Here is a 13,963-nt window from a genome sequence, read left to right on the forward strand (position 1 = left end):
TGACTAAATAGGTCATTGTAACAACTTTAAATGTGATAATGTCATTTGTATAATATACACACAAAGGATGGTGTGAAAATTATTGTTCACTGTAATGTTATAATATATACATATATATACATATAAATTGGAATATATAAGAATCTTAAAATTGCAAAAATGACAATTGTTTTTTTCTTTACTCTTCTTTTTTCTAAATACTTAAAAATATTCAGTTTGATTATGGAGAAATAAAATTTGATGAAAATTATCCTACTTATAACCCATTATTAATTTTAATATTTTAATATTACACTTCTATACATTTAAGTATTATTTTAAATAGTCAAGCTGTTTATAAACAATTATATCTAAAATTAAATTTAAACTATTTAAATATGAATACTAATTAAAAGAGAATATACATAAATGCATCATCAAAGTACTTACATATGCCAAATTGTAGATAGAGTAATGGTCTAAAACTATGAGATACTAGATAAAATGTCAGTTCTTAAAAGAATTTCTCTTTTTTCTGCTTTTCACAGAAGGGCCTGGGTTTCAGGTTTTCTCTGTTTAATTGTTCCTCCATTATTTTTCCTATACTCTTATCATTCCTTCCTACATTCTCTCACATCACGGTTTCCACCATATTCAGTCTACTTGCCTCTTTTGTTGTAGAACAGTCAATCATGTCTGAATACATTAGCTTCGCTCTTTACAGCTGTTTATAACATCCTAGTGCTAAATTCTCTCCAGAACCTATTCAGCCAAAGACATCAGTGTCTCTCATTTGAGTATGATTTTAAATCCTGCTACCATCTCCTGTTCCTTTCCCTTGTCCTTCTCCCCATAGTCTCATATGATTTTAATCCCCCAACTACTACTATCTCTTGCTCCTCCCCCATGCTCTCATATTCTACCTCCTTCTCTACTCCCTTCTCCCCCCTCCTCTTCCTTCTTTTGTGTCTTAACTATTTTCTCTCTTTGCCTACTCCATCATTCTGTCATAATTACATTTGCTGCACATATAGTCTTTCCTGATTCACCGCAAATGGCCTTCATGTCACATTTTTTTAGGGTCAGTCATAACGGAGTGTAATCATTTCCAAGGACTGTGACCTTCAGAGTAGTGTCTACTCTTTAGCAATTTGATTTGGTGGTGGCAATTGGTTTGTTATATTTCTTATATGCTTATCTAATGTTAATTTGTTTAAATAAATCATATAAAATAAAATATACTTACCATCCCAATTTACCAGTACATGTCTACAAATTTATGTTCCTGTTCTTATTATATCTTAAGAAAGACCATCATGTGACACAGTAAGTATGACAAGTTTATATTTTCATATAAACAATTTAGACCACAACCCCATGCATATGGGATTTGTCCTCTGTAGGGAAATTAGGAAAAACAGAGTTAATGAGGTCCTTTGTCTGTGAATGTGTATTTTGACACAAGACCTGTCAACCACTCTGAGATCAATAGGCTGTTGTAAATTTGTAAAACCAATACCATTCTGGTCCATCTCAAAAGGTATGAAAGTGATTTCCCTGGGAGTTGAATTGTTAATTCTGATGGATGATTGATCACAATGTGAAGAGACTAGCAACTATAGCTACTCTCCCTCTGGATGTTTATAGACTGCTAAGCTACAGAGACTTCTTATTGAGATTAGCTAATTCCTGCCATGTGCTTTACCTAATAAATGGGCTGAGGTTCTGAGCTGTCATGGTTAAAGAACCATGAATGAGCTCATTTTAGATGCTTCTACATGACTATCTGTTCTTTATTTGTTCGTTGCTTCTAGCTAGGATTATGGAAGCCAAGCCAGGTGGGACATGGCAGTCTATTCCATGAATTATTATTATTTGTTAGTACTTAGCACACCATAGTAATTGAGAAATCATTGCTCATGTACATTGAGTTAAAGATGAAGAGAAGTATATGCAATACCTGTTCTTCTTGTCATCATAATATTATTATAGAAGGATATGGTGGACCCTATCATATTCCTAACACTGTTAATGACATATGAAGAGTGTTCTGTTGTTCTGAGATCCAGGTTAGCTTGTATTACCTTATGAGGAGACTGTCTCTAAAACAGAGCAGAAGCAAATTAATAGTTAATGCAATCAGCAACTATTGAAAATTTTAAAAATATATTTTTAAATTTTCATAAAAGCTTTCAGCAATCATATTTAGTTTAACAAAATTATGGACATTGTATTTAATGTACTTCCTTTCATAGCATCTCTTATTTTTCACTAATCTAAATCCTAATTACACAGCAGTACTTTCCCCAAATATCTAAGCACTCAGTCTCCTAATTTAATCAACCTCAGTCAACTTCAGTATTCCATATCAACCACAAAGTTGCTGATTAAATGGACAAATCTCATGATTTATTCCTCCACGTGTTCTCATAAAAATCCTGAATAGAACATACACATGGGAGTAAAATGTATATAGAGTGAAAGTAAACATAGTGAATGATATATAATATTGGGTGGCAAAGAATCTCCCTTCACGGAAAGTGATTGTTTGTAATATATTAATAACACTGTATTTTAAATGTAAAATGCCAAAAGTGAATCCAGAAGAATGATATGTGGAGTTTTCTCTCTTGAGTTATATTTCTTCCTAAGGTTTAGAATTAAAATTTACTTTATAAGATCTAAATTTTCAAATACACGTCTTCCTTTAGGACAACAATTGCTTACAATTAATACTACACTTCATTATAACATACCTTCTGTGTGTGAAGAGAATTCAGGTGTGACCTGGATCATCACAGAAGTTTGTTCTTCTGAATCAAAACTTTTGACTAAGAAACAGGAAAGACTAAATCTGTCTTCAGATAAAATTGTTCATAAATTGTATTCATTGGAGTTCTCTAGAGGAACATAACTAAGAGAATAATATTCTAGTGAGAGATAATAGCATATTCATGTATATATAAATTTTAGAAAAAGATTTGCAGGAATGATATACACAATAGGGACTACAAAGTCTAACAAGTGTTGTCTGATGTGAGATGTGATTCTTTATATGTTTCTCTTATTGGTTGTTGAATAAAACACTGATTGGCCACGCAGGAAGTTAGGTGGGGCTAGGAGATGAGGAAAATTCTGGGACGTGTAGGCAGAAAGGAGTCATAATATGAGCCCAGGAAGAAAGGGTACACAAGGTGTTCTCCAGTAAGCAAAGACCCTGTATAAATACATATATTAGTTATTGGTTAATAATTGAGACAGAGCTAGCCAATAAGAAGCCCAAGGTACCAGCCAACAGTATTATAACTAATATAGCATCCATGTGCTCTTTTGGGGCTCAAGCACCACGGGACCTATGCGGACAAAAAAACTCATGTTTACAAAAGTTGTCTACATGCTGCAGAGTATTAAAGTCAGGTAGCCAGTAAATCAGCAAACCTGGATTCCATTTCAGCTATGGTGATATCGTGTTTATGACTAATGAAGCTTGTCTGAAGAGCAGATGCAGAACTAAGTCACTAGCTGGCCACACACACACACACACACAGAGCAACTAGTTAGCCATACATTACAGGCAGTGATGGCCATACCTTTAATCTCAGCACTTGGGATACAGAGGCAGATGTTTGAATTCAAGGCATTGCTGGTCTACATGAGGGTGAATCAGTAGAAAAGAGAAACAGCTCACACCTGTAATCTCAGCACTAGAGATGTGTATAATATACAAGCAGGGCATTCAATATTTAGTTTCAGGCAATTTAGTGTCCAGCCACACAGAAGTTTCATGGATCCAGGATCACCACCTCCTAGTCTGAGGTAGAGGTAAGAGCTAGTGACTGGCACTTTGCTTTTCTGATCTTCAACTTGAACCCCAGTATCTGTCTCTAGGTTTTCATTGTTCTGGCCATATTCAGCTATTTTAATCTGGAGCTGAAAAACTAAAGAATTCCTAAGGAGTAGTTGATCTTCAGAATACAATGGGAAACTGATAAACCTTGAATTTAACTTCAGACCAGGGCAGCAGGAACAGCAATAGTCAGTGATGCACTTGAAGCCAGGCAAGAAGTTAGGATTATTTTTTCTTTTGAAATTTTATTACTTTTTCACTAAGTTACTTCATTAATTAACCCATTAATTAACCCACTGTTCCATTTAGTGAAATATTTACATGCTTACAGAATATAATAGTTCAATAATCCATGATTGTTGATAATAATGAAATGAATGAAAACCATACTCTAGTCATGAAATACACAAACAAGTAGCAAAGAGTAATGTGTAAACAATTATTGACAGCACACAAAGGTCAGAAATCTGTATGTTAATACTTTTTTGTCTTTTTTTCTTGGGGGAATAACGTTTTTATACTGTGTGATGTCATGGAGACGACAGGCCTCTTGTTGTGAGAGTTCTGTCCAGTAGCCAATTGTTGGGGACAACTTGACACATTGAGTGTGGTCTTCTCTGGAGACAGGTGACCTAATAAGACTGGGGGGAAGCGTTGAGTGCTCTCTCTTGTCCCATGTAGGAGCTGACATAACCATGACTTTGGTCCTTCCCAATCGCCCTTTAGGAATGAGCTTAAGGCCAGTGTGGAGAATAAGTCCCCCAGAAGGACCAGCACAACTGGAGAAGCTACCTGGATTCCTCATGCTGTCTTGTAATCATTGTATGTGGATTTTGATATTAATAAAATGTAACACAATCCTCAGATTTCCCTCTTTAGTCTCTGCTTATGGAGCATCCAAATTTTATATGCACACCCACCCATATGGCTTTCCCCTGAAACCAGTAATGGTAGCACATGTGGTCAACAATAAACAGATTAAGCAGGATGTATTTATATGTATGTGTGTTTGTTTATAAGAAAGATCCAAAAAGGGACATGAATTTGGGAGGGATGGTATGAGCTGAGTGGTAAATAGAGGGCTACATATGATGAAAATTACAAAAAATGATGCACTATTTTTATGTGGACAAGCAGTTTAAAGGTACCATCCACTGTGTGAGACGGTCTTCTTTCTTCAGTCATTTATGAAAGTACACTACAGAGTCACTTAAAAATATGTCTCTTAATTGAGTGTACATTTTGTCAAGGAGACAGACAAGTTTAAAAATCACAGCCATTATACTTAGTTGTATATTTATTCTATTTCTCTTTCTTTTAGAAATATACTTTTATGTTTTATAATTATTTACTCTTTTCAACAGAACAAATGAAAATTAAAGAAGCAAGTTGAAATTTCAAGAAATTCTACTTCACCAGCTACCTTCAGTTAAAATCTTAAGCTGTATTGCTACACATTGAAATCTGCATTGTTTGAAATTTCTTGTTTTCAGCAATATCATTCATCATGGCTGCCTGGGTTTTGTGGTAATGGCCTCTTTGCTGGTCAGGTTGGGTTCCTAAGTCTACAGCTACTAGTGCTAAATATGGTTATGTGTCTATAGAATCCCAGGTGTAAGGATATACAGAGACTGAGATCCTCTAGGACAATATGCATTTAGACAGTCTCTCATTTCTCATGGTGTCTTCCAGCACTATGGTGGCTGGCATTGGCAGTAAGACATTATGGATATCTTTGGTCAATCAAAGTCAGTGCTGATATTCCAGTTGAGTCCTGGAGATAAGTATCTAGTATTGCTCTGCTCCACAGTGGTTAGTCTTTTCTGTAGCTTTCCTGGAAATGTGCTTATCCTTGAAGGAGATTCATAGTCACACTTGCTGGGCTTGAACATAAAGCAAACAAGTTAATATAAAGGGAGAAATTTAATATAAATGAATATATAAATAAGCTAATGTTAAAGAAAGTTTATTTTTCTTCTGTGCCATATCAAATCTCCATATCTTCCTTGGTTCCAACCCCTGTCTTAGTGCATCCTCACATTCTCCCACAGTTACTAAATCCCAAGACACAACATTTTCCCAGATGTTGATGTTATTATCACTCAGTGTCTACAAGTAATCATTAGTACTACAGATCCCACAACCATTAGTTTTGTCTTTATAACATATGTTTATTAACTGCTAATTTATTAGTACATTTTCTGTGTGAGTTCTCTGCCAGCACTGAGTTTGGATGCTATTGTAGATCTACAGTTATATCATCATGCCCTTTTTAAAAGAGAATTCCATCGAGTGTGCAGTCACTGTACAGATACGTGAACATGACAGCACTTGATTGCTACTGCTTCTTTGTGGCATTAATGCAGCATCAATGCTCCACTCTTCTTTTCTTCAAAGAAATCTAACTGCCCCTCCCCAATTTGTTTTCCCTTCTCTTCCCTAATATACCAATGTCTCTAGTCCTCTTGTTTTGCCTTTGCCCTTTAAGCCTTCAGTCAGTTTGTTAGTAGTTCTGTAGAAAATAATTTCATGTTTAATGTGAACTTCATTTTAAGGTCATACTGTTACCCTCTGAGTTACAGAGTATAAAAATTGTTTTCATCCAATTACTGATGTTAGTCATTTTTACTTTCATGTATTCACTTATAAGAATAGCATTATTTAAAAGTAACAAGTGTTTCTTATAAAATTGTAATTTAGGTACATTTTAGAATATTTTGGTTAATTAATTTAAATAGTCTAGCATGCAAATTCATAAGTATCAATTATATTATTTAATTATATACAAATATTTTATGGTCTATTTCAGGATATATGATTAGTAAATTTATATAAAAATTAGACTAGTTTAAAATTAAATGTCTATTTTCTATAACAATAGTTTAGCAACTTGATTTTATTTCCCCATGGAAGGCTTCACCCTCTCTGGGGAGTAGATGGGGTTGCATGGTAGGGGTCGTTGGGAGGCATGGGAAAATAGGAAGGAGAGGGAACAGGGATTGATATATAAAATAAAATTGTCTCTAAATAAAATATTCAAAATCGATTTGATAAATGGCTTTATAATATACATTTAAATTCTAAAATATAAAAAATAATAATCACTAAACTACTATCCATAGTAATTTACACTCTCAATAAGACACAAGAATCGAGTTGACTATATATCATTATGCCACAAGCATTATGTTTCAGAAATTAATTACAAACAAAACTTTATAATATACTGTCCATTTTTAAATCAGCCCATTTAAAGATATTTAATAATAGTATAAATCTATCATGGTTAAGTTTTTCTATTAAATTTTATAATACAGAAAATAATTAGTTTCCCTAAAATGCAACCATCTATGCATGATTTGTTTTTAATTTTACTGAATTTCAAGAGGTTAGAGTTTATTCAGTCTCAGTTGCTTATGTGGCTGCTTGAGAACCATCCAAATGTTTTATTTCCCATAAAGTTTAACTTTTCTTTAATTCAATTCCTAAAATAATTTTTACTCATGCCCTCTCCAGGCCTGTAGTAAGTGGTCATCATTCCATTAAAGGAAAATGTAACTGGTTACATGTTGGGTCAGAAATAAGTCAATGAGAGGTATACCCGAAAAAAGATGGAAACAGAGGAAATATACAATAAAATGGATTTTAAGGTAACTAAAAATTTATTGTTGGGGTTCAGATTATCCAGTGGTAGAATATGCATATGCCACTATGTCCAAAATATAGTATCACTCAACCCAGATAAAAAAGCAAAGTATGCTTAGTTATTTTATTTCCTCATAATTAAATTAAATTATCCTTTTCATGATTCAATAATATTTTATATAGCATATGTATATATGACCCATACATATGTTTAGCATTATATATAAAACCTACTTTATATATAGCCTACATTTAGAGTTTTTTGATAAATATATGATGTGTGTTCTGGGCTACCACAAATAAGTATTCCTGCAATAAACATTCAACTACCAAAATTTTTCTCAAAGTTTAGTATATAGTGAGCAAAATTCTTGCTTTAAATTCCTATTTATGACACTAGATATCTTATTTCTTAAAAATTCTGTATCAAAGCAATGTAACTTCAAATAGGTACTATACTAAAAATTTACATATTTCTAAAAACAGCTTTGCTTCAAATTGAACCCTCTCATATAAGCTGTATATTTAAACTAATAAAAAATCAATTCCGTATATTCCCCAAATTCTTCAGCTTGCAAGGGTTCTTGAGGGAATTAATCATATGGAAAAAGCAACCTATGTGCACATTATATGTACCAATATTTTAATAGTGAGTAATTGTATATCAGAAATCAAATCATAAAACAGAAAAAAATGATTCAAAGAGAAGAAATAGCTATGCATCACTTTCAATAAAGTTGTTACTCGTTTAATGGAGGATTCAGAATAGGAGAACACATCTTTCCCTCAGAAAGAGAAATCTTGTTGCATGTTTCAACAGAAATTCACTCTGTATGTGTTATTATCACTTCAAAATTTCTGTGTGAATTTCCTCATATCTCAATTTCTGCTTAATTATCTGAACTGGAGTGACCAGCAATGCTATTTGTCAGAGTTGATTCAATAGGGAATCAGTATGCACTACCAGAATCCTCATTTTGGTTATGTGAAATTATTTTTAAACTTCTATCTGAATCTTTTTCTGAGAGAATAGTGAAAGTATTTAATTGAATGCTATAGATTAGAAGTAACTCTACACTATAAAAGAACACACTTAAATTTAAAATAATGTCCCAAACTGTAAAGAATCATTAGCAATTATTCCCAGTGTCTAGTAGAATCAGAAACGTCTTTGTTTATAATTAAACGTTAAGTCAATTGAATTACGATTTTACAATTTTGAGTCAGAGAAGTGAATGGAAATATCAAAAGAAAAAATACCTCATTTATTTAACAATTCTGTGAAAACAAAACAACAACAACAAAATAAAACAACAAAAAATCACAGTATCCTCACTTCATTGCAATTACTATAATGAAACACCCCAATCAAGAAAGTCAGGCTTTAAAGAGGTTAAGATTTGAAGTTACTCTCTAGCATTTTGGGGGAGTCAAAAAGGGAACTCAATCAGATAGTTATTTCACATCTATGGTCAATAGCAGATAAAAGAAATACACCTTTGTCACTTTCTTGTTTATGCAGCCAGCTAGGTTTCTTCACTCTTACATAATTTAGGGTCCAGTCCAGTAGAAGACGTTGCCCGTGTTAAAGGTGAATCTTCCTGTGCTAGTTAATACTGAAAATCCCTACAGATGTACCAGTAAGTCAATGTGGACAAGATAATTCAATTGAGCTCTTTTTCTATGTGGTTTTAGGTTCTGCAAAGTTAAAACCAACCAGTACAATCTGTCTCTTGTCCATTTGCCATTGTTGTGCAACAGTTTTCTTTGAGACTGAAATGTTCCATATCATAAGGAAGCCCTTAATCAAGAAAGTAAACAATTCAAAACAGTTCCAAGAAGTAGCTGAAACTTATCCAATTCCCTAGACCTCTCCCTGTCAGAGTAAGTAGTAAAAGTTGACAGTCTCTCTCAGACGAAATGAAACCAATATGCATCAAAGTCTCTCAGAGCCGATCAGCTGCTTGGAAGAAGTTTCAGCAGACCAAGACACCTACTAAGAATGGTTTGCAACCTGCTGGTGTGCTGGGAAAATTACAGAAAGCTAAGTCGTAAGGATAAGCAATAAATGATTGATTACCATGAGACAATATAATGCCAGTATCATGATGCTTTCAGTTCTATTTATCATCATTTTTCGTATGTAATAAGTATATAGATCAGTTTCAGAGGTTTACATTAGGTAATTAAAATAATTTCTGTAGGAATGCTCAGTGAACCAAACCATGGAAAGCATTTGTCAGAGAGCAAAATAATACAATGTGCCAGTTAAATCTTGGAAAAATATCTTTCCTCTGCAAAGACTTGAAGGTATAATTATTCAGCTGTACTCGACACTATCAATGTCTAAAAGCATTCTCTGTGAAATCTGTCACAGTCAACACTTCTACTCAAACCCATTTCATTCCCACAAATCTATTAAATTCTCAGTAGAATTCCCTCATAAAAATATTCAAGACCACTTGATTTTCTCTAGCTTTCTTTGCTAATACTGTTACTCTTAGATTTGAAACTCATTTATTTTTCTGCATGAATATTTAAAATTCACTGTTAAGAGCTATCATTCTTTACAAATGAATATTAACTCAATTTTTCTCTAGTCTTGACCATCTGCAAGCTTTATACAAGGGATGATAGCTTCTAAATCAAACCCTTGATCTCTCCTAGTAGTTGAAAGCACTCCTTATTGTGACAGTGAATTATAAGGAGATTTTATCTTTGCCAGCTTGTCTGGATCCTATAGATGCAGATTTCCTGTCATGGAATACACTTTCTTTCCATGGACCTTTGGCTCTTCTGCCTCTTGCAGTCTTTTCACTCCTCACTTTTTTAGTATTTCCTGAGCCTTAGGTGCAGGAGTTGCACAGTGATGTATCATGTGTGTCGGGCATCCTATGATCAGCTAGATGTTCTTCTCATTCTAACAAGTTGTTGCTTTCTGTAATGGCCTGCTGCAGCTGCAAAAAGAAAGTTCTGTAATGAGAGCTGAGAGCTACACTTCTCTGAGGTCGAGGACAAGGATTTAGAATACAGCACAGAATTATATTGATAAAACAAAGTGTCAAGTAGCTGGTTCTCCTCTAAGATCCATGGCTGCAGTAGCCACCTGTATTTGGCTACATTTTCAGTACCAGGCTTGAACCTTTTCTTGTTTAATAGGGTTGGAGTCCAATCAACTATTACTTACCATCAAGGTATAAGTGCCACTATTTCAACTTTAGACATACCATTGTTGTTTAGAGACATCAATTCCTCTACTCCATTATTTGCTTGCATATCACCTTTGTTTACTATAAATATTAATAATCAGAGTAAGGGTTTCAGGTCATACCCAGCACCAAGTCTTATGTCCAGTGTACACAGAGTCTTTATCAGTAAAATATTCTTTTCAACGTTGGTAGGTAATCAAGGGTTATAGCAATAGTTTATATAGATGAGTAAACATATTCGTTTAGAAGAAAGAGAACGATCTTAACCAACTTTAAGGTGATTTGAAATCCTGTAAGTATGGGACTATGAACCAAATAATCAGGATCATCTGTACTTCACTGAGACAATAAGGAGCTGATCAGTATGCAGTCTAAAAGTTATCCATGGTGGTTAAGAGTTCCACATAGTTGAGATGAAGTTGTCTGTGTTTCATTGAGACAATAGGGAATTATTCCTTTGTGGTCAGGACACAGAAACTGGGTAGTATAGGAAGAAGACACAAAGAAAGAGCAATTGTGGGAAAATAAAATTAATGGGGGTAGGTTCCCCTTTACTAGGATTATGGACAGTGTAGTATTATGTAGAATACAAGTCCTGGTGATTAGAGAATTAAAAAGTTATAAACTGAGCACAAAATATCTGGTACTTTACTATCTAACCACACTTTGAAGAGCAAGTTTCCTGAGCAATAATCAATTGAGTCAAACATGTATCTGTATGGTTGTGGGTCAATTAAATTTTGAATGGATTGTGTGTGGAATCAGCCATAATATACTCATCAAATTCTTTTTGATTTTTTCCTCTGTTATTTAAATTAGAAACATGCATGCTTCAAATGTCAATCCCAGCCCCACCACCACCACCCCTCCCCCAGGCCTATCCCCACATCTTTCCTCAGGGAGGGTGAGGCCCTCCTTGAGGGGATCTCCAGAGTCTGCCATTTCATCCAGGGCAGGAACTAGGCCCTCCCCCATGTGTCCAGGCTGAGAGAGCATCCCTTCATGTGGAATGGGCTCCTAAAGTTAATTTGTATGCCATGGTGAACACTAATCTACTACCCAATGCCCCAAAGATTTCTGAGGTCTCCTTACTGACACTACATTCATAGAGTTTAGATTAGTCCCCTGTTGGCCTCTTAGCCATCAGTCTGGGGTTCAAGAGCTATTTAATCAAGTTAAATAAAAAGGCAAAAAGTACCTTGCAGAAAAGTAGTTGACTATTGCCTGGCAATGAGAGTTAAATATATTTCTCTTAACAAAAGAAAATATGAAAGTAGCTTTACTTTAAAAAAAAACCTATGAACTGTATCCTTATATAAGTTTCGTTATTGAATGTGCAAACACCGATAGATATTTTCATGTGATTTTAAACTTTTTATTGTGAGGTAACAAGGCTCACTCAGCTTTTGTCATAAGACTTTGTCAATTATTCTAAAACAAATGTATCATAATTTTTTAAAAACATATTTCTGAGTACTAGTTATATTTCAGTGATAATCAACATGTGTCCTTGAAAACTGAACAAGTTTTTATTCACAGTGGTTTTATTAAATAGCATCAATATGAGCTTGAGAAATTTAGGGAATATCTGACCAACTAAATAGCTGCATCACCTTGAAATCAATACGGAAAAACTCAGCCTTTATCTGCCAAAAATTAAAATTGTGTACAGGAGCCAGAAGAGTTATGATTCATTTCATTTTCATTGATTAATAGATTTCCCATTTTTGGGTCCAGGAGATTGCTGCAGAATTGCAATCCATGTGGATAATTAATTGGATAGTGTTGTTATTTTCCTATCTTATAGGGATGAATGCATGACACCTAAGTAGGGTAGGACAAATAGGATTCTTTTATCATCTTGTTAACATTTTCCCTGCTTTCTTTTCAATTACCATGCAAATGAAAGAAGCTTAACTAATGCTGGCAACAGATTTTATTTCAGAAGCAAAATGTAGTTAGCACTTTTCTAGAGTGTATGACAAACATTTCAGATTTTACAACTTACAGAAAATAAAGTTAAAGTAGTATAATCCATAGTGTAATAAAGCTTAACAGCAAGTCATAAAGTATGTATATATATATGTACATATATAAATGTGTGTATAATATAGATATAAATATACATACAGACATATATGTACATACACACATGTATTTATTTATGTATTCTCTTTTACAGAGGCTCTAATATAGATGCTGTAATGTATGTGTTTGCTATTTCCTGGAGCAGGAAATATATAACCTTTGATAATTAACGTTACAGGTACGTCATAAGCTCAATCCTTATAAAACAGATTTATTCTTAAATATAATATGTCTAGTTATGTACTTTTATAAGATTTCTTTCAAGCATAAGATTGTGGCAGATTGGTTAATTAATATATCTACCCATTTATTATTAGAGCCAATGTCTATTGTTTGATATGAAATTTCAAAAATCCAAATGTTTAAGACTGAAAAATAACCTGTATAAATTTTAAACAATGTTTAAATGTTACATTTCCATTTCATGTGCTTATTTTTAAAATACTATGAATATACAAATATAGAAAACTACACTTGTATTTTACAATCGAAAGTATTTATCATATAATATTCTTTGAAAAAGGTGTACGTGTCACTTCACATTTTTGGGTAGTATTTCACATATATATGTATGTATGCATGTATGTATGTATGTATGTATGTGTAAGTGTAAATGTATGCTCAAATCCCCAATTTAAAATGCCATACCATTTATGTAAAACCAATTGACCAAACCCTATAGCTTTAAATCATTGATAAATTGTTTGTGATTTTGCATATGGTTTATTCTTGATTAAACAGTAGGTAGAGCACTTTTATTAGAAACGAATGGGAAAGAAATCACTTTTCAATCATAGATATAACTTGTTTTCTCATTTTGGTTACATAGTTTTAGGAAGATAGGGGGAAGGATAGGAAAGATATATTGGAGTGGGGACATGAACCCTACAGATATTATTAATTGTTATGGAGTTTATATTTCTTTAGTGGGAAAAATGGTTTTAAAGAGACTATGATCTGTTTCAGAGCAAGTATTGTGTCTGGCAATATCCTCATTCATTCCTAGGGCTGGTACTTGTGATAGTTACAAGACTACATATTCTAAGTATCAGTCCATAGTACTAGCAATAGAAGTTTCTTCCTGCTAAGTTCAAGAAATCAGGTAGTCCAGTATTTAGATGTTTCTTCATAAGAAACAATTTGCTTTCATTGTACATACACAAAACATCATAAGCCATGGTATTATGCCAAGTAA

The sequence above is a fragment of the Mesocricetus auratus genome, unplaced genomic scaffold (assembly GCF_017639785.1).
Source record: "Mesocricetus auratus isolate SY011 unplaced genomic scaffold, BCM_Maur_2.0 Super-Scaffold_100006, whole genome shotgun sequence".
NCBI classification, from domain to species: domain Eukaryota; kingdom Metazoa; phylum Chordata; class Mammalia; order Rodentia; family Cricetidae; genus Mesocricetus; species Mesocricetus auratus.